This window comes from Myodes glareolus, chromosome 22 (genome assembly GCF_982192425.1).
Source record: "Myodes glareolus chromosome 22, mMyoGla1.1, whole genome shotgun sequence".
NCBI classification, from domain to species: Eukaryota; Metazoa; Chordata; class Mammalia; order Rodentia; family Cricetidae; genus Myodes; species Myodes glareolus.
This window is the reverse complement of record NC_142047.1, coordinates 56,725,223-56,746,227: the sequence shown is the minus strand read 5'-3', so window position 1 is coordinate 56,746,227 and position 21,005 is coordinate 56,725,223. Positions and strand designations below refer to the sequence as shown.

Sequence of the window (21,005 nt, the reverse complement as noted above, 5' to 3'; positions counted from 1 at the left end):
GCTTAGGGTCACCCTCAAGGTCCTATGAGATGCTCACCTACTCTTCTCCTCGCCAGAGTCTAGGACACTCTTGAGTCACGATGTGCCCTCACCTTTCCCCAGGGCCTTTGCTCTGCTCTTTTCCTGGAGGATGTGTCCCCCCACCTACCCTGGTCCCCTTCACCTGCCACCATCTTACTTTGTCCAATGATCTCTGTGCTGTTTCTCTGAGGCGGGTGCCAGGTCCTCGAGTTCCATGCACACTTGGCTGCCTCCCATGATGTCACAGTCTGCTGTAGAGCAGCCCAAGGGCACTCTCCCTGAAGTCCTCGAGATCATGAGGGCTGGACGTGTAGCCTGCCCAGACTGAGAACTTCTGCCATGATGTCTGAGTGGCATCCACTCACTCTGGCATGAGCATACAGTGGAATTTTCTAGAAGTAATGTGGTATGGTTCAGCAGACTGAGACTAGAAGCAGAAGCCATTTTTTTTCAATGTGCAAAACAAGGCCACTCTTTTTACTAACTGTTTTTATTTTGGGAAATGTTACTTTCTCCCCAAATAGATAACATATGCTAACAAGTTTCAGGTTCATGATTGCTATTTTTAATGATTTAGAGAAAAAAAAAGAAAGACAAGAAAGAAATCAGAGTAAGGGGATCTGAAAGAAGGTCTCATGTATTCCAGGTTAGCCTCGAACTTCATAGGTAGCCAAGGCTGGCCTTGAGTTCCACATTTCCTCCTCTACCTTCTATAGTGCCGAGGTTACAGACCTTCGGCTGGCTCAGCAAACTTTTCTTTCAACTTTGAGTTTAAATTGTCTGGCAGTAAGTAGTGACAAACGCGGTTACTGTTAAGGGTGAACAGATCTCCGGACACCAAGAAGCTTGGAAACCCTGCTATTCAGTGTTGTTGAACTCGTTCGATCCAGGATCTCCATCTCCATCACTTCGGGCCGATGGAGACTGTCAGCTTCTCTGGGCAGTCATGCTCCATGAGAAATGTGCTGGACTCTGTGGCTGGTGACAGGCAGAGCAGAACAGACACAGCGTCACAGCAGACAGTGGTTGGGAACAGCTCTGTGACCTTGGCTCCCACCCCCACCCCAGCCTTCTGGGTCGTAGCTTCCTCAGTCTGAACAATATGATCACAGTGAATTTTTTGCTCTGAATTTGTCTCAGGGTAGAACTGTGGGGAAGGCTTGACGCGACGTCTCAATGTCACTGACTGCCACTACGGCTGTATTCTTTTCCCCTTTCTGTTGAACTAGGGTGACACCTATGCCGTGAACACGCTAGGAAGTGCTCTGGCGCTGTGCTGTATCCTCAGTCCCCTTCTTTACTCTTTACTTTTGATACGGGGTCTCATTAAGTTGCCCAGGTTGTCTGTGAATGTAATAATCCTCTTGCTTCAGTCCTCTGAGTAACTTCTATGACAGGCCTGCGCAACTATGCTGAATGTAGTTCTGTCTTAATTAAGCATACCAAAAATTAGGGCTAGGGAGATGGCTTTGTTGGTAAAGTATCTGTTCCCATGCAAGCAAGGGGACCTGAGTCTGATTCCCAGCATCAAGGCAGAAAGAATCCTAGTGAGGTGGTGTGTGCTTATAAGCCTGGCCCTGGAGGCAGGGATGGGAGGATCCCTGGGTGTTTGGCTGGTTAGGCTAGGCGGATAACCTAGCTCCATGTTTAGTGATTCTGTCTCAGAGAATTAAGGTGAAGAGAAGAAGAGAGATTGGGGAAGACATCTGATCCATCTGATCTGATGTCAATCTCTCTAGCTTACACACACACACACACACACACACACACACACCCATACACACACAGTGATATACAATAGGAAAGGGAACTTGGACTATGTGGACATGAGAAATAGAGAATTTATCTTCTCAGACAGTGAGTGGAGATTAGGGTGGTCAGCAGAGGCAACCTGTCTGCATCTTTGCAGGTGAGCTTTCCATAGTCACGTGGGGTTGGCCGTGGGGGCCTCACATCGGTCAGCATGTGAGTTATAGTCAGGATCTAGAAGAAGGTTCATTCTGGCTTGACCATGCTCAGATACAAGGAGCAGGAAAAAATCTTCAGGGGACTCAGTTGTTGATGGCAGGGCCAGGCTCAGGGGACAGTGTACTGTCCGCTGTATTCAAAAGGCAAGAAGTTTAAGATAATTCTACTTCATCCCTCACTGGCTAGTCTGGGCAGCTACTGCTCTGCCTGATGAATGAAACCTAGAGTCATGTTTATCGTTGGTGTATCTGTTGTTTAGTCTTATTCTCTTGCTGGGACAGATATCATAACCAAAAGCCACTTAGGGAAGCTTCCCTGTCACAGTCCACCCTTGGGGAGAGTCAGAGCCGGAGCTCAAGCCGGAGCCAGCCTGAAGCAGAAATCACGCAGGGACGCGGCTTTCCGGCCCCCTGGCTGGCTCGTGCTTAGCTGGCTTTCTCATACAGCCTTGTCCCATCTGCATGAGACATGTTGTCACCCACAGTGGGCTAGGCCCTCTTAGATCAGTTCATAATCAAGACGATCTTGCACAGACCTACGTAATCTGAGCATTGAGGCTTCTCCTTTCGGGTCTCTCTAAGCTGTGTCAAGTAGACCGTGAGCCAGGACAGTGGCTGATGAGTGTTGTCTACCTGGGTGCATCAGGAGGACAATAGGAACGTAGGGACCAGGGAAGTGCATTTCCCAGAAGCCTGCCTTGGAGTCACCGTTGTACCCCCTGTCTGTCCAAGGGCCCTTACCTCCCAAGTCAAGTTCACAAGAGCCCCTGTCCCCAACCTGAAAGGTCAGACGTTCATTTGAGAAGCACCGCCCAGGTGTTCCCGTATAGTCTGTAGAACGGTCTGACGTGAAAACACAAACTGAGATGAACTCTGTGTTCCACTATCCAGGTGAGAGGTTTGGGGTTGGGCATGGGAGGATTTGAACTCAGGCCCAGGTATGACTTCAAGGCTACTGCTCTTTGCACCTTCTAAGCCCCACCCCCTCCCGCCCTGACTCCCTAAGGCGTGGACAGATTGTCTCCCCTGTCTGAAGTCATCTCACCTGGAGGAGGTCAGGTCAAGTTGATCTCATGGAAGTCTTTTTTTGGGTCAACTCTCATTGTAAATATTTTCTGTCTGATTTTGCAATGCTGAGCCATGAGCTACCAGGACTGCCGAGTAGAGATAAGCTTGTGGGAGGGAACCGCCCACCTCACCCAATGTTGCCATGGCAATTACTGAGTGATTCTAGGCCTTCATTGGTCATACACCAGAGGTGAAGGCCAAGTGCTGTGCTGCAGCTTAGGTCAGGTTCATTTTTTTTCCATGATCTCAGGAGGTAAATGAGGAGCTAAAGGCAAATAAATCCTAGACAGGAGTGGTGTATGGTGTGGCGGGCTCTCGGGCCCCACCCTCACCCAGCAGAGGGCCCTGGTGGTCTCTGGGAAGATGAACAGGGGTGAGTCATCCACATTGAGGAGGCAGTAACAAAGGCTAGCTCCCCAGGAATCCCACTTTATTCCCTAGACAGCACTAGGAAAAGAGAGGTTCAGATTGTGGGTAGGAGGGGCTGGGGGAGAGGCAGGTGGATTCTCCCCTGGGCAGGGGTCTCAGGGTCCACTCTGGACTAGCCTCTTCTGACCCGCCTTCTCTAGATAAGCAGAGGGTCCTGAAGAGGACGATAGGAATGACAACCCCAAGATGACCATAGTGTGCTTCTCTGGAGGAAGACAGAGCTTGAAGAAGGCTGTGTGCAAGGCCAGAAGTGGACAAGGGGCTGTCCTTGAGTCAGGGCTTGCTGGAACAAGAAGAGCAAATAGATTGTTTTGGAAGGTTGTGCAGTACCCGCCCACGGCCTGCACGAAGTACCCAGTACCCATGAGTCTTCTGCCAGGATCTTGGCTGTCGGCACTTTCCACATCCCTGAGAAACAGGTCAGCAACACAGGTGGCTCTCAATCTCCACAGGGCACCTGTTTGGATGTCTGGCTGGGGTTCCTGAGCCATGACTGGCCCATCCTGCTCCTAGGCCTCTGTGGGTCTAGGGAACTCCATGACATTTCCGGCTTTTCATGTCTTGAGATGTTGCTTGCTTCCAAGTCCAGATAGAAAGGCCTGTTCTTCTATCTGCCACCCCACATTGTGCTTCTCAGCTTTTCTACTTAATGAGCTTCCCAGAGGTTCTCGGAAGTGGAAAGCAGTGGGCCCCCGCCATGCTATGCCAACCGGATATTACTGTCCAGCGTCACCTATATCTGTCTGCCTCCCCCAAAGCCTTTGAAAACATGTCAGTTTCTGTATTCCGTATTTCACAGACAGTGGTTTGATAGTCATTAGGTTCCCCCAAATCACCATAATTCCTTACTATTATCCAACACTCAGTACACACTGAAGATCCTCAGGCAGCCGTGACTGTCTAATCCTCCTCAGGAGATGGAGGCAAGCGTTTGAGCCCAGCCTGGACTGTATTGTTTGACTCTCTCTCTCTCTTTCTCTCTTTCTCTCTCTCTCTCTCTCTCTCTCTCTCTCTCTCTCTCTCTCTCTCACACACACACACACACACACACACACACACACACACATGTACACACAAAGACTTGGGATGTAGCTCAGTGGCAGGACATCCTTTGAACATGGACAAATGATTGCACATCACAAACCTGAGCAGAACAAAACCCAATTGTCCCAATCATTTCTCATGACTGTTTTTTTGGGAGCGAGTTCATGGTCGGATTCCACTGAAGACTTGGGTCAGTTTTCCTGGGCCACTCCTTGTGTGTGGCTCTGGCCTCTCATCTAAGCGCTTATAATTCTGCTTTATGGTTTATTTGTTCAGCAAGCCAGTTTGGAGACTCTACCCTGAGCTAGGCCTCGCCTAACATCTGGGAGTCCAAAGATGGCTGAGAACTACTTTGTTGGCCAGAAGAGCATTTTATTATAAGGGCCCTTAATTGTACCCAGTGTCGAATAGGTTTGCCACTCCTCCGGAACGGAGCATGGGCTTTCTGAAGCACGAATAACCCCTGCGGTCTACAAGGTGGTGTCTCACGCTTCTGAACTTGATAGCGTGACTTCCTGAGTGGGATCACAGAGCAAATTTTGTCTCTGCCGCTTAAAACCACAGGCCTTAAGAGTTTGAACCCCTTGGAGCCTGGAAGTCACTGCTGGAACTGGAGGCATTGTATACAGAGCCAGAGGGTAGACCAGATGACCTTTGACACCCACCTTGATGCTGTAATTTGGACACTCAGGACCTGGCTTACAGTAGACATTACCTTTGCCCTCCGTTTCTTTCCTAGGCTTATTGATATTTCTGCTCGAAGTCCATCAACTGGCATGGCCCAGTGGGGATTTATATGGCATGAAGGCAGGGCACGGTTTCTAGCCGTTACATTTTACAACTTGGCTGGGGTAGGAGGCCTGCCCTCCTCTCTCCGGTTTGGTGCGTCATTGAGTGAGGCGGTTGAAGCAGGGCAGGGAAGGGCAGGGCAGGGCAGAGAAGGGCAGGATGCCACTGCTCTTGCCCCATGCTTTGCTTTCTCAGCTTACTCTCAACCTTGTCATCTTTTGGTTAATTTTCATAGACATAATCTCCATGTTATACTGTGAAGGGCAAGCAAAAAATCTATATGCTATATTGTGAAGGGCAAGCAAAATTTGGCTTTGTGGCTTATTTGTCCAATGAGGTTATTTTATTTTTTTTGAGACTCTACCTTGGGTTAGACCTTGCCCAAGAGCTAGGAGCCCAAGATGTACCCTGTGGCTAGAAGAATTACCACTGAATTACAGAGGCACACCATTATTATATATATTATCATTATATATATATTATTATTATTATATATTGTTATTATAACACCAGTGTTATAGAGGACAGAAGAGTATCCATTTCACACAGCTAGGGAACCAGGGTGCTGCCCGGAAGAGGTGGCTTCTACCCCATATCTTGAAGCGTACACAGGAGTTTCCTAAAAGAGGGAAGAACATGGTCGACATATCCCCAGAGACAGGTCAGGTAATACAAACCTTACAAATGATTCTTATAAAATAATACGCCATGGATGTTAAATAATCTGTTCAATGGGAAGATGTAGAATGGCCATCATAGACTCTCAGGGGAGACACCCAGTGTCCCCACCTTATTCTGGGGCCCAGATAACACTCACCTTCCATTATATAAGACACGCTCTTGCATCAGACATGGAAGGAGCTGTGTGTGTACTACTGCTTGCATGTGAAGGTCAGGGATCAGCATTCAGGAGTTGGTGGTCTCGCTTTCCAAAGTGTATCTCAGGGACTGAATCCAGGTTGTTAGGCTTAGAGGCAAGTCTTTATCTATAAGACATCCCCACGGTCCAACACTGTATCTTAAATTCTTACAAACCCTACTTCAGAGGAGGAGGTGGTGTTAGGGACACAGAGCTTCTAGCTAGTGGGGAGGGGGTCCGGTGAGGGAAAGCAATCTGCCAAAGAGTAGTTGTTCGAGCACACTGTGTTGAGGAGAAAGCCAGCTTTTCTTAGCCCTGCCTCTGGTGACTGGCAGGTGTGCTTACGGCATCTTCCTTCAGCCTAGTAGAGTCTCGGCTTCCCTGTCTATTTACATTAGAGGACAAAGTCTGGGCTTTAAAGGTGTAAGGGCCTGCAAAGGAAACCAGGAAGCCGTAGGGCTTGTTTTTCTCATGTGCACTCTCTAGTTGTGCAGGATTGAAGGTTGAAAGGGGACTGGGAGAGGAGAGATGAGGAGGGGCAGGAGAGGGGAATGGGATTTATAGGGCGTGGGAACAGGAGGGCTCTTTGGGGGAATAAAGGCACCAGAGAGATGGCGGGGCAGTGGAGGGGCAGACAGGGACAAAATGTAAGCTGAATGTGGCAGCATGCGCCTGTAATCCCAATACTTAGGATGCAGGAGCAGGAGGATCAACTCAAGGTCATCCTTGGCAACAAAGAGTTCAGGGACAGCCTGAGCTACATGTGTCAAACAAATAAAGCGAAGAGCAGAATATAGTGATGTAAACACACCCAGATGTCACAGTGAAAGTCATTTCTTGCTTGCTAGCTTAGAAAAAGTCAATCAAAGTCAATCATGGGGACTGGGGAGACGGCTCAGCAGTTAAAGCACTTGCTGCCTTAGACCACCGTTTGAGTCCCCAGAACCCAGGTCAATGCCAGGTTGACGTGGACAGAGACAAGAGTTCTTCAGAGCAAGCTGGTGAGTAGGGACCCCAGCTCAAACCCCAGACACAGGGCCGGACGAGCACAGGCAGGCAGGAGCCATCGCCTCTGGAGAGCAGCAGGGGCTGATAGCTGAGTGGCTGGGGTAGCATCTGTGAGAGCCACACAAGTGCACAGCACACCATGACGTAGCCTCTTTCACCCAGACTGCCCCGTCCTGGTGGCCCAAGGTCAAAGCCTGTGACATCTGTGTCTGTGCCCTGTGCCTTCCTGCCACATCCCTGGCTGCCCCGATGAAGCAGGGGAGGAAACGGCAGATGTCTCTCCTCCACACGACATTGAGGGCAGCGCTCAGCGTCTCCTGGGGCTCTCTCGGCCTCCGACAAATGGCTGTTACAGGGACGGGATAATGGTGATATACGCAGGACCTGCCAGTTGGTTAGGCCAGTGGCTTTAATGGCTATCTTGGAGGTGACATTCCATTAGGGGTGATTGAACTTAATTTTAATGGCAGGATGACTTAATGTTTCATCTTCCCTCCCAGGCTCCAAGGTCAGTCAGAAAACTTTTTTCCCCACCAAGGAATTATGCTACAAAATCTTCACAATGAGACAGTTTGGTAATGCTAACAAACCGAACCACGGGTAATTGCACACACAGGCTTGCTTGTCCACCTAGGCCTTGGCCTATAGCCTCGGGGTTGAACGTGAACTCCACCGCTGGCTGTGAGGCTTAAGGTGACTTACGTGGCCACCCTGGGCTTCCGTTTCCTTATCTCTGGAGCTGGGTGGTGAATCTATAGAGCTGTGAACTGTTGGCCTGGCCCAGGGTTGCTGTGAGTGTCACATGATTTGGGGGTGTGTGAATCACGCGGCACTCTGCCCCAAACAGGAAAGAGAAGAGGAAAAGGCTGTTGCTATGTCCTTGTAACTTTTCTCACAGCTGCAATGATGGCAGGTTTATTTTAGCTCAGGGTTTTAGGACATTTTAGGCCGCTGTGGTGGGGAAGGCATGGTGGCAGGAGACTTGTGTTAGCGGGAGATGGAGGTGGAGACAAGGATGAGACGGGAAACAGTAGGCTAGGGCTGTGGTCCTCAGGGCCTATTCCCTGGTGACCTATCTCCATCAGCTGGGACCCACCTCTTAAAGGTTCTGTACCCTTCTCACAACAGCCCTGATAGCTGGGAACCCGGTGTTCAAAACAGGAGCCCCTGACAGACATCTTATATTTAAACGCCAGTGTTAGAGTTTGGTTGTGACTTCCTGTCTGGGGCTGCCATGTGATCAATCCCTTCCTGCTCCCCTTAACCCTGCAGCCCTACTGTTTGCTCTTCCATGATGGACTGGGCCCCCTGTGCGTGAAAAGATGGTTGAGTGGGGTGAGGGGTACAGGAAGGAGCAGGCTGAGGCCGATGTGTAAAGCACACTAGGGTCCTTTCAGAGGCCCAGAGGCCCAGAGGAAGTCGGGCTCGTGGACATCAGAGCTGGGGTCAGGACTTGGCACTTGCAAGCCAGGTGGGACTGGGATGGAGTTTTAGAAGTTACTCATTTCAGGGTGAGAGAATTTCTCAGTCACTGGGAGCGAGAAAAGCCAAGATATGTGAGTCGAGGTGGAGGACATAGTCACATGATCAGAGACCAGGGAAGCCTGGACAAAGAATAACACCCTGAGGAAACAGTCTGATGGGTGTAAGTCAGTCTATAGGTGTAAGTCAGCAGCCTACGAGGCCAAGAGAGATGGAGAGGCTGGGGCTGCTGGGGTCAGCTGTGGGCAGCTTGTGTGGGGGTGTGTAGAAAGGTCTTTTGGGGGACACGGAGATCCAGAAAGGAAGGGTCTCTGGTGTTGAATGAGTCAACAGTAGTTGTGGCTCTAAGGAATTCTGTGAAATACTGTTTCCCTTCTCAGCTGGGAGCTCCTTCGCTCACGATAGATTCAAAGCCTCTACAAGGCCAAGTGCATGAAGATACCCAATCAGAACTCCCAGCCCTGGGCCGTGGGCAGCCACTGAGTCCCTCGGTGGTGATTAATCTTGATCATCAACTTGACAGGATCTAGAGTCACCATGGAAACAAGGCTCTGAGCATGTCCGTGAAGGATTAGAGTAGATTTCTTGAGGTGTGAGGACCCACTTTGTATGTGGGTGGCACCATTGGGCTGGGACAGGGGTCTCAGACTAAATAAAAGGAGAGAGCGAGCTGAGCTCCAGCACCTGTCTGTCTCTGCTTCCTGATTACGGTTGCCATGTGACCAATCCCCTCCTGCTCCCCCAGCCCCCTACCCCCACCATCTTTTCCTCCATGATGGACTGTGTCCCCTGGAACTGTGAGCCAACCGAACCTTTCCTTCTCTAAGTTGCTTTGCCAGGCATTTTGTCCCAGTGCCATACACAATGACGGCATGGGACCTGTGGTCTGTAGGCTGTGTATGCAGGCTTAGCACGTGGGTTAGTTATTGCCATACACTCTCATTCTGTTTCCTTTGATTCTCCTGGGCCTCCTCAAACTCAGGACTAAGACTAAGCGGTCAGGTTGAAAGAATACGTAGTGAAATCCCCAGCATTTTTATATCCTAAGTTGTCCTGTCCCTCTGATAATTGGTCATCATGGTCACCATGGTCACCATGTCTATATTAAGCTTGGGCATTTCGATGGGGGCCCTTGGAGAGGGAAGGAGGAAGGCTGGGCTGCAGGTGACCTTTGGCCCTCTGTGGTGCTGTTTGATCTATTTGAAGAAGTGAACGTTGGACCCATTATTCTTTAATACTCGACCGACTCCACTCCTCTCCTGAGCAGACTGTTGAGTCCCTTGACAAGCACTTGATAACTTCTGGGTTGCACAAGAAAAGCCACAGATAAGGAAGTAGAGCAGCGTGGGGACTACAAGGTCCTGGTGGAAAGATTGCTAGCTGGCCTAAGGTCTTTATTTCTGGCACATTCCGCGGTAGCTAGTACTTCCACGACGGCCCCAGAGGCTCTTGCTTCTTAGAACTCAGATGGTGAGTCCCCTCCCACACGGACGAGGGCTGACCCCAGTAAGCAAGATACTCTGGAAATGACCACGTGTGACCTCTGAGTCACGTCGGCATGGTGTCTTCCACTCTGTGTGCTTGGGTCACTGCGGAGGAAGCTAGCTGATACCTTAGCAGGACAGTCCAATGTAGGAGGGACTTGAAGTCCCTTGCCAGGGGCTAGCGCCAACCTGTCAGATGGGCAACTGTGAAGGCCTCTTGGGTGTGGATCCTCCAGATCCAATCGAGCCTTGAGATGAGGGTCTCCTTGCCTCACAGCAGCACACGGAGAGTCTGGGTCTGCACTGCCCAGCCATGCTGCTCGAGGGGGCACAACTCAGCCTGGACGCAGCCGCAGTTCTCCCCTCCGGGGCCTTCACTCCACTTGTGCTGCGTCTACTGTCTGCCCCGTGATGAGGGTGTGAGCAAGCAGTAACACAGAGGCACTCAATGCCTGGCCGTCCCCTCCACCTGAGTCATCGCAGGGACCTGGGGTGCTCATTCCCAGGCTCTGAAGTGCCCACCGGAGCAGCGTAGAAGCTGGCGTAGCCCCAGGGCCCTTTGGCAGTGGATATTCACTATGGGCACTTGGCAGAGCGGGGCAGCAGGCTGTCAGGAGGATACACATCAGCACATGGGCTTCCGGAGTCTCATTGCCTCTATCTGAGGCGCTGGTCTTTGACTCCGTGACAAATGCCTGAGACAATTAGAAAGGAGTTTATTTTGAGTCATGGTTTCATGGATGAAAGTCCACAGCCTCTGCTTTCGGCTGTGTGCGTAGGGTCAGCATAGTGACAGAAGGATAGAGCGGAGGGACATTGCTCACCTCGTGACAAGCAGGAAGCAGAGAGAAGACAGGGGACACATCCCAGGGACGGATGTCCTCCAATAGACCCCACCTCTTACTTTCTACCACCATCCAACAGTACCATCAAATTATAGACCCATGAAGGGATCAATCACTGATTAGGTCAGAGTCTTTGAATTTCTTCCCCAAAGCCCATCGGCTGGTGTAGTAGTTACTTCTCATTGTTGCAACAAAGTACCTAGAAAAGCGACCTAAAGCAGGATGGGTTTAGTTGGGCTCACCGTGCAGGGGCACCATGGAGGGGAAGCCATGGCAGTGGGAGCTTGAGACAGCTGGTCAGCTCATATCTGCAGTCAGGAAGCTGGGAGAGATGAATGCTGGTACTCAGCTCACCCTCCCCTTTCAATGCGTCTTCTTGTGGCTGTTGTTATTGCTGCTATTATTGTTATTATCACTATAATTGTCATTGTGCGTGCCCACTCCCAAACATGCTCACATGTAATGCACCCGCCCCTCCATGGTACATGTGGAGGTCTGAGGACAGACTCACGGAGCCGGTTTTTTCTCCTGTCAGCGTCGCCTGTGTTCTTGGGCTTGAACTCTGTGCTCAGAGTCGCACAGGAAGTGCCTTTCCACACAGGGACCATCTCACCATCCCTTGTCTTTTCTTTTCATGTAGTCCAGGACCTCAGCCCTGACAATGTGCCACTCATATTTGGGGTGACTCTTCCTACCTTGGTTAACACACTCTAGATAATCCCTCACAGGTCGGCCCAGAGTTTGTCTCCTAGGTAAATCCAGATCTATCAGGCTGACAATCAATATTAGCTATCACTGCTGGCCACCGAGCCCCCAAGACATGCTCTTTCAAGTGTATCTCAGGCTGAAACTGTTGCATGGGGCTTCCCTTTCTTGGGGATTTTTTTTTTTGGGGGGTGGTTTTATTTAAGACCCGTGAGAATCAGGTCTCAACCGTCACAAGCGAGGGTCCTCGAGTTGCAGGCTTCCCCGTCGGAGAGATGGATGGACTAGCGGACCATGATAACTAGCAGAGCCGTACTATGCTCGAGAGCTACTGGATGGTCACGGTGCGACGACGTGACCTGACACCCAGCAGGTGCTGTGTGTGCATCAGTTGAACCTGAATGGTAGGCGTCGCTTACCCTCTGCTCTGACTGGAGGACTGGCAGGTGAGGGTTTCCTAGGATTCTGACTCAGTTGCCAGTTGCGCAGGGCAAGTGGAGCAGGTCTCAGGGGTGAGCGCCAGGGCTGACGGGGAACTTGGGACTTGTGCCCTGAGGTGAAAGAGGGGAGACTGGCATCCCACAGTGGGGATTTGCAGGCACGTCCTGGCCGACGTCACCAGCGGTGTATTCTGGGCTTAGAAGGATTTAGCTCCCTTTTTTTGGTTCAGGGTGCTGAGGAGGCAGAAGGGGCCTGGGTGGACACAGGTGAACTCCACCTGAAGGAGGACATTGCTAGTTTCAGGGCAGGACGTGGTTCTCGGGAGGGGCTTGCTCCCTGTCTCAGGAGCTCTTCCGTCTCAGCCCCATGAGACAGGGCCTCATGTGCGGAACCGATTGTTCCTCTTGGAGTGGCTCTGGTCCCTGCGGAGGCTGTGTTCTACTGTGGCCCTGGAGTAGAATGTCAAGTGTGTCGGGCGAGGGACTGTCCTGCCCTCCAGCAGGCTCACCGTGACTTCTGTGTGCGGTCTGGCTGCTCTAAATGGCAAGGTCTTCCTTGATAGAATGAACATTTAACATTTTCAAAAGATCAGGGAAACATCACAGAGCCCTGGCGCTCCTAGGAAGGGCGTGAGTCACAGGTGCCAGAGGGCCACTCGTCTCGTCCTTTTCTTGGTCATTGAGCTTGTGAGTCACACCCGGGTCATTTCTTCTGAAGTTCTTAATTGAAAAAAAAAAAAAGTGTGGCCTTGTAGAAGTGCAAGCCGAGATACTGTCATGGAAGGATTCCAGATGTTCCCTGGGCAGAGAGATGGCTCTGTGATGTCACCGTCACGCTGAACCTGTACTTCTTTGTCATGAAGGCTTTCCAAGGGGGCAGCAATGCTGCCAGGGTCTCTGGGATGGTGGTCCTTGCTTAGCTTCTGCAGTGCAGGCTGGGACTGGAGACGGAACACCAAGGCCTCGGTCAACTGCGACAAACTCACTGTCTCCAGATCAGTTCACTACAAGAGCCCTGGACCTGGCGTGTCGTCAAACCGACTCAGCTTGCTGCCTCCAAGAGAGCTCAGACTGGTGGGAACTGGAGCTCCGGGGAGGCCTGGTGCCTGTTTCCTACACCCCATGTTTCTAAGCTCTCTCCCGTTAAGTCAGCAGCAATGGTCCACATGTTCTTCCCCGAGGCAGCTGCTTGCTAACGCCCAACATGTACTCTGAGTTGATAGCATTGTAAGAATCCCGGGAGACGCTACAAGCTCACAGGCCTGCCTGGACAGTGGCTCTTTTCTTTCTGTGAATTTCAGATGGGGCATTCTCTTGTTTCTTTTGCAGAGGGAGAAGCAAAGCTCTGACCAGAGGGCCCTTGGGTAAAATGTCTACGTTCTGGGGCTGAGAGAGCCACAGAAGATGGAAGGAAGCCGTTATAACGCAGGGGAAAACTCAGCCCACAAAGAAGGCAGGTCAGAGTGGACTCAGCCATCACACTGGCAGTTGGAAAGGAATCGTCTAGGGCTTGAGGTCTTGTGTTTCCTCAGCCAATCACAGGGACCTGCTATCTGTTAAAGCTGGTTTGAATAAACAGTCCTGCTAGTGGCTAGTATCATTTGGAAGTGGGCACGGACCATTCTTGCAGAACAGCCGTCCTTCTGCGGGCCTTGTGTCTTGCAAACAAGCAGAAGTTGGTCCGTGTGTGGGGAGCCTTCTGGATCTCTTGGGCCTCCCTGTCTGCGTGGTTTTCCTTGACCTAAGCCTCCTTTCTCCAGGTCCAGTTGTGGAGTCCAGGGACTGGTACTGGACAAGAAGAGTAAGGCTCTGCTTACCGTGAGCAACTGGCGGGGGGGGGGGGGGCTTAATTTAGTTCAGTTTTGGTTTTGAACCAATAACTTATCTTTTTAGTTTTACAGCTCAAAATGATAGGAAACATGGATAGTATCTTTGCTCCTATCAGCTCTGTCTGATAGGGTTCCTTGTGGTAGGATTTTGGATACCTTTATTAAATATAGGTAAGACACGTGTGTGCGTGCGTGCTTGAGAGAGAGAGAGAGAGAGAGAGAGAGAGAGAGAGAGAGCTCGCTCGCTCTTTTCTTCTCTTTCCTCTCTTTGACAGAAATGGAGAGACTCACTGGCTCTTAGGATAATGGGGGGAGGCTCAGTTTCACAGCGCTCAGAGAAGCGCAAGTGAAGACCATAATGGAGTCACCAGTGCCAAGGCGAGCGTTCTGTGAAGAATGCTGCAGGACTTTGCTCTTTTCCTGAGCCGCCTATCCTGGGCATCTTTCAAATCAGCACAGCACATAAAGATGTCCTCACTCATCTTTACAACCTTCGAGTATCTTATTTACGGCCACGCAATAAATTGATCTTACCCAGTGCCGGTTGCCCGTAGGTGTTTGGTTTGCTTCCTATCTTTTCCTACCGCAAACTGTAAACCAGGGCAGATCTTCCATGCTGCTGCTGCAACCGGAGGACAAATTCCAGTAAGCAGGATAATTAGGCCAAAGGGGAAGAGTGTTTATATTTTGATAAGGTTTCCAGATACCCCAGGGGGAGTCATATGCTATGCCCAGACCTCTGTCCTCTCACCCCTTGGACTCATCACAGCTTAGGTTTGTATTATACGTCCTCAGTAAGATGGAGCTCTGTTTCAGTGTGTGTGTGTGTGTGTGTGTGTCTGTCTGTCTGTCTGACTGACTGACTGTCTGTTTTTTTCTTCTTTACTATGAGCTGCCCCAATATCCTTTGCCCATCTCAACAAAACTTGCGTAGTAGTCTTTGGACTTTTTCTTAACATTTTCTGGGTCCTCTTTAAATGTTATGGAAGGTTGGGCTCTCAATGGTGTGAGCTGATCCACAGTGTTCTTTGTTGGGGGCTGTTGCTTATGTTTGTGTGTGTATGTATTTAACCAATCAGGTGGCATAGTATAACAATAGTGCATGCATGTGTGTGTGTGTGTGTGCAAGTGTGTGTGCGTGTGTGTGTGTGTGTGCTCATGTGCGTGTGGAGGATAAAAGTCAATGAAAGATGTCTTCCCCAACTGCTCCTGGCTTTATTTTTTCAGGCAGGATCCCTCACTGAACCTGCAGATTACAGATTTGGCGGCCCTGGTTGGTCAGCAAGCTCTACGGTTCTGTCTTTCTCTAACCATCTCCTACCAGCACCTGGGCTGCAGGCGTTCATCACTGCGCCATTTATGTGGGTTCTGAGGATCCAAACTCAGTCTTGCACAGTAAACACTTTACCCTCTGAGTCATCTCCTCAGCCCCTCCCACATCCTTCTCATTCATCCATTTTCTGCCAGACACTGAGGCTGATGCTGTCTCTTAGCCATTGTGAGCAGTGTCCTGGGTATTGTTGCTTGTTTCATTTTTTGCATAAAACCAACCAACCTCTCTCTCTCTCTCTCTCTCTCTCTCTCTCTCTCTCTCTCTCTCTCTCTGGGTGGGTGTGCGTGCGCATGCGTGTGCATGTGCATGTGGTTGACGTGAGGAGTCTTTCTTGATTGTTTTCTATGTTATCTGTGGAAACAGGGCGTCTGACTGAACCCAGAGCTCTGGCTGGCCACCTTCCTTGTGGAATCACATATATCTTCCTCTGCTTCCTACGTGCTGGGAATACAGAGAAGCTGCCAGGCCCACTGGGTCTTTCATGGGTTCTAGATCTAAGCTCTGGTCCTTACGTTTGCATGGCAAGGGCTTTATCTCCCGAGCACCCTCTTCAGCCCTTACCTGTGCCTTCAAACTGAGTTTATATGAACATCGAGATCACATTGAGCTTTAAACGAAGATGGATGGCCGGCCCGACTGATTCTCTGCTGAGAGTATGTGTGCCTTCCCACCCTTCTGCTGCTCCTCTGAGTGTTTGGAAACTGGTTTTCACGTTTTGATCAGGGGTTGAGGGAAGGTGAAGTCCCCACAGGTTCTCCAGCTAGAGCAGCGTGCGTGCTCATCACCAGAGAGGGACGCGGGCCAGTGGTAGGGTGTGGCTTGACTGACCATGAAGGAACACTCCACTCCCGCATATGAATGAGAGTTTTGGATTATAAATAGGGCCTCTGTGCTCCTGCCCCTTTCTTCTTTTCTCCCCCCTCCCCTTCTCCCTTCTTTCCCTTCTCTTCCTGTCCCTCTCACTGACAGTTCTTGAACTTGAACTTAGAACCTTGTGCACTCTTCCTGTTGTCCGTCTTCAGGCGGCGACGTTCAGTGTCTGGGGATTATAAGGTGCGCTGACCAGTATTTACTAACTGTTGTACGTGCTGGGGGGAGACTAAGCCCTCTGCACACCACCTCACACTGGAAGCCCCCAACAGCTCCAGCCTTCACAAGTACCGGAGGGTCAGGTGTGAAATTTCAGAGGCAGCTTGTCTACAGTTTCGTGTGATGTCCAGCCCTCAGCAGTCACTTTGGGATAAAGAGTCATGTGCAGATTTCTCGAGTAGAAGCTTCTCCAAGGAGCCTGCTCAGAGAGTGGGGACAGGGGGAGCAGAAGGAGCCAGAGTTCTCAGGAGTCTCTTCCACAAGATCCCATAGGCAGCGCTGCCTGCAGCACCGTGTGCCTCTGCGGTCACACATCCACATCCAGGAGGGCCCCGAACTTGGGTTAATTCTCTGCTTTTGTATTTATATTTTACCATCTCCTAAAACAACATGGGGTGGACTTCAGATCCAATAGCCGAAACTTTCCTCTGCTTAAGAAAAAAAAAAAGGAAAAGAAAAAAGAACCAGGCTGAGGCCTAGCTCAGTCAGTAGAGTGCTTGCCCACCATGCAGGAAGCAGCCCTGGGCTTCATTCCCAGCACCGAGGAAACCAGACTCAGTGGGCCTTATCCATAATCTCAGCTCTCGGAGACAGGGGAATCAGAAGGCCAAGCTTATTATTGGCTACACAGTGAGTGAGAGGCCAGCCTGGGTGACATGTCACTCTGATTCAAATTAAGTAAATAATACAAATCGATGACCATTCTTCCCGCAGATATGACCCTGGATGTGTGCATACCCAGTCAGGTGTGCCCAGAGTAAAGCAAGCTGTGGGTGCAGAGAAAAATTGCTCCCTGATTAGTTTACTGTAATCACCTGGAGCTGTCCCAGCCTCGCCAGCATCTGTCTCACCTGCAGAATTGCTCTCCCTGCCCAGTGAGTCTATCTCCCAGCTGAATGTGAAGGTCTTCACTTGGAAAGTTTGGACCCTGTGCGAGGCACGTGAGACATAGGTCTTTCCCACCGGCAGCAACCAGGGCTCCACGAGGGCTCCCCCTGTCCCCTCTCTTTTTGCAGTCTGCAAGGCCCATTGCTTGCCTAGCGTGTCTGAAACATGACGACTATTTCATGGGGTTCAGTTTCCTGGAAGTGGGGGGAACAGTCATCCATGTGGTTCATCCGGAGCATTGAGTACCGGCCAACCCGCCAGCCTCTGTGGTCAGCCTCCTCTCCTGGGAAGCAGAGGAAAGAAAGAGGCTTGTTCTCTTTTTTATTTCCCCGAAGAGTGCATCTCAAAAGCACTGGGAGAAACTGCTGGGAAGGAGCGTCATTGCTCACTCGAGATGCTGAGCAGAGCCTGAAGGAAGAGGGAGTGGGCACTTGGCCATCAGAGCCAACCCAAAGGAATCGTCAAAGGAGGAAGACTTGGAGGATCCAGGAGGAGAGCGGAGGCAAAGACCATTCTTCTGTCTTAGCCAGTTCCACACCTCGGGCCCTTACTGAAACATTCCGTGTATGTTCCATGTATACATACATTCCGTGTATGTATCCTCTGAGAACCACAGCTGGTTCTGGCAGGAGAGAGGTGGTCAGAGGATGTCACCACAATGACGACAGTGAGGAACAATCAGAGGAAGGAGAACAGGGCTCGGGCCATGCTCACGCGAAGCTAAATTTGAAGATGGTTTTCTGAACATCTCCCTTCCGTCTGCATATCGTTCATGTCCTGACTGAGAAAAAGCACTCTGGGTCCACTGGGGAAATTTATTTTAATAGATTTTCAAGGAAGAGGTCCTGCTTACATGTGCAAAATAGACTCATATTACTATTGGCAAGTGTGTGTGTGTGTGTGTGTGGTGTGTATGTGCATATGTATGTGTGTGTGTGTATGTGCTTGTATGCACGCACGCGTGTGAAGACCAGACGTTAACCTAGGGTGTTGGCCCAAAGGCACCACCCACTTGACAGGGATTCCGGCACCCCACATCATCTTCCCCAGCTTCTCCTCCTGGGTTCTGAGGCTCAGACTCAGGCCTCTGTGATCGTAAAGCCAGCACACTGCCAACAGAACTGTGTCCCCAGCCCAACAACTCCTCTGTTTATAAATTACCATTTTATTGTACTTAAATTCGCTAGGAAGTCTCCACTTTCCCTTTCAATGGGGCTCTTGTGGGTTGTCCTAAAACAAATCTGTTTGCAGAGCTGCAGCCGATGAGACCCTGACACCAAGCACAACCCGGAGACCCCCACACTCTGTTTGTCTCTGTCTCTCCCTCCCTCTGGGTCTTAACCGACCACCGGCTCTCATCGCTCCCTGCACAGTCACAGAAACCGAAGGTGAGAGGCTTCTGTTATAACCTTCATAGTAAAAGGCTATTTCGTGGCTCAGAATGGTTTGTCCAAAAAAATGGCGCTCACTCCCTGAGTGTAAATACTTCCTTTTGCCTGATGGACCCAGACATCCACAATGTAATACAACTGGATCGGTTAACTATCCATGCATTATAAGTCAGGGCAATAGAGAAAAAATGCTTTAGTGAATCGACCCCATTACCATTTAAGGTTAAATTGAGTCTTTAGAAAAAAATAATAAATAAGATAGCTTTATATCTTTATAGCTTTATAACAGTAGAAGATACTGTTTCTAAAGACGGCTTCTCGGTATTACCAGATTCTTTCAGTAAAACTGAACCTGGAACTCACTGGTTGGCTTGATTTGCTGGCCCCTGAGCCCTGTCTCTTTCTCCCACTGCTAGGATTGTGAGCACGTGCCCCCTGCACCTCTGCACCCCGTGCACTGCTGGGGATCCAAACCCAGACCCTTGGGCTTGCATAGCAAGCCTTTTGCATACTGAGCCATCTCAGGCCCCACCATTGAAGTTTTGGCTTCAGCTTCTCCTTGCAGTACCTGTCGCCAGCTCCTGTCCCATGTGAAGCACCACAAGGGTGATTTCCTACAGATCTTCGTCTGCTTCTGTTTATAGGTCTCTAGCTGCCTGACGGACGCCAATATTCAGACGCCACAGGGACACCGATGGTGAGCGTGTGTGTCAACACGCCTGAGACAGACGTTTGTCTTCCTGGTGGCTCCGACGGTGACTCTGTCTTGTCCTCTGCCTTTTCTTTGATGCTCGGGTCTTTGGAGCACTGTGGATGACATCTGGCTTAGCAGATGTGAGCTCTGGGTCTCTGGGTGACTCTCACTTCTTCCTGGCATTGTCCCTAAAGGTATTTGGCGTGCTCCCCTTCCTCTGCACCAAGGATCTAAGCACTGTCCGCTGGAAAAGCCATCAAGCATGTTTGCATACGCCTGTCTTTAATTTTTCTGCACGATTGCTCTGTTTGCTGCACTGACCCACACACTGCACAGAAGGCTGCTCGCTCGCTCCCGAGTTGAACCAGTTTCTCAGACCCCACATAGAGGACTGCCTACTTGATTTGGAAGACCCAGTGAAAAGTAGCCATGGGACCTCTTGTTCAAAAATTAAAGTCTCAAATTGGTGACATCAGAGTGTTGGATTAGAAGTGCCTCCAAGTCACTGCCTAGGTCACAACCCTGTGTGTCCAGCTCTTCCTGTCTCTGTAACGTAGGAGTGGCCCCTAGGCAAGCTCTTTGGCTTAGCCTTTATTTGTTTCCTCACTATTTTTAGCTTGTAAAGTGAATGAGGTCATTCTGCAAGCCTCCATGTTCCACTGACTTCTGACTCCTATTGTTGGGACTGAAAAGTCTGCCGTTGAGTGAACCTGCCGTCTCTTTTCATCTTTCTTTCTCCTCTGCTTTTCTGTTTTGATTTTTTTTGCCACTGGCAGCTTTTCTCTTACAATGTGTTCAGATTTTCATGTTTTCCTTTGATAACAATGCTTCCCTAATTTCTTTTTTCTCCCTGTTCTAGGAAGTTCTCAGGCAGCAGCTTTGGAAACACTGCCCCCGATCCCTGCCTCCTCTCTTGAGTTCCTGGGTAAAGCACACCGAGTTTCCCTTCCACCTCAGGGATCTCGCTGCTTTTTTGTGCTTCATTCCAGGGCGTCTTCCGAGCCAGCCTATGTTCTCTTAAGTGTTCAGATCTGACCTTTTACCTATATATCAAATGTTCAGTTGGCACATATTTCACTTCTAGAAATTATATATGGTCCCTTTAAAAACATTTCTGGTGTTTTTAAATGAATTTAATAATTTTCTTGTAACATTTTGTTTTACATGTGTTGTAGATATACGATCATGTCGGGGTGTGTATGGGTGGCTAGACATGTATGTAATCTGAGCATGTGCTTGTGGAGGCCAGCAGTCCATGTCAGGTGTCCTTTTTGACTGATCTCCACCGTAGTTTTTTAGTCAGGGTATCTCAGTGAATCTGGTGCTCTTTCTTTCAGCTAGGCTGGCCGGTCAATGAGTTCCCACGATCCACTTACCTTGGCCTTCCTTGACCCAGCACTGGCGTTACTTATGTGAGTGACCTCACCCAACTTTTATGTGGCTTCTTGGGATCCAAACTCAAGGCCTCATGCTGTGGTGGGCACTTTACCGGCTCAACCCCCTTTTCCCATAATTTTAATCCCCCCCTTTACAATTCTAATTATTTTGATCACAATTCACAACCTCTTTCCGATAGCTGGATGATCACATGATGTATTTGATGGTTCTGGGGATTCCTTTCAGTCCTGCTGCTCTCTTTG

The 21,005-nt window shown here is 50.1% G+C and overlaps 2 long non-coding RNA genes across 4 annotated transcripts; one reads left to right on the top strand and one right to left on the bottom strand.

The window, feature by feature from the left end:
- Positions 1-563: 563 nt before the first annotated feature.
- On the bottom strand, positions 564-3,144 carry LOC146890235 (uncharacterized). The gene is made up of 2 exons (XR_014998953.1): positions 3,034-3,144; positions 564-999 (listed from the first exon to the last, which is right to left on the bottom strand). It is a non-coding gene; the product is annotated as an uncharacterized LOC146890235 (long non-coding RNA).
- Positions 3,145-3,254: 110 nt separating this feature from the next.
- On the top strand, positions 3,255-20,476 carry LOC125410548 (uncharacterized). 3 transcript variants are annotated; one of them, XR_014999115.2, is made up of 5 exons: positions 3,255-3,429; positions 3,626-3,904; positions 18,532-18,668; positions 19,316-19,368; positions 20,225-20,476. It is a non-coding gene; the product is annotated as an uncharacterized LOC125410548 (long non-coding RNA). The 3 variants fall into 3 exon arrangements; XR_014999116.2 differs by lacking the exon at positions 3,626-3,904 and having other exon boundaries at positions 3,270-3,429; XR_014999118.2 differs by lacking the exons at positions 3,255-3,429; positions 3,626-3,904 and adding an exon at positions 15,657-15,956.
- The last annotated feature ends 529 nt before the right edge of the window (positions 20,477-21,005 follow it).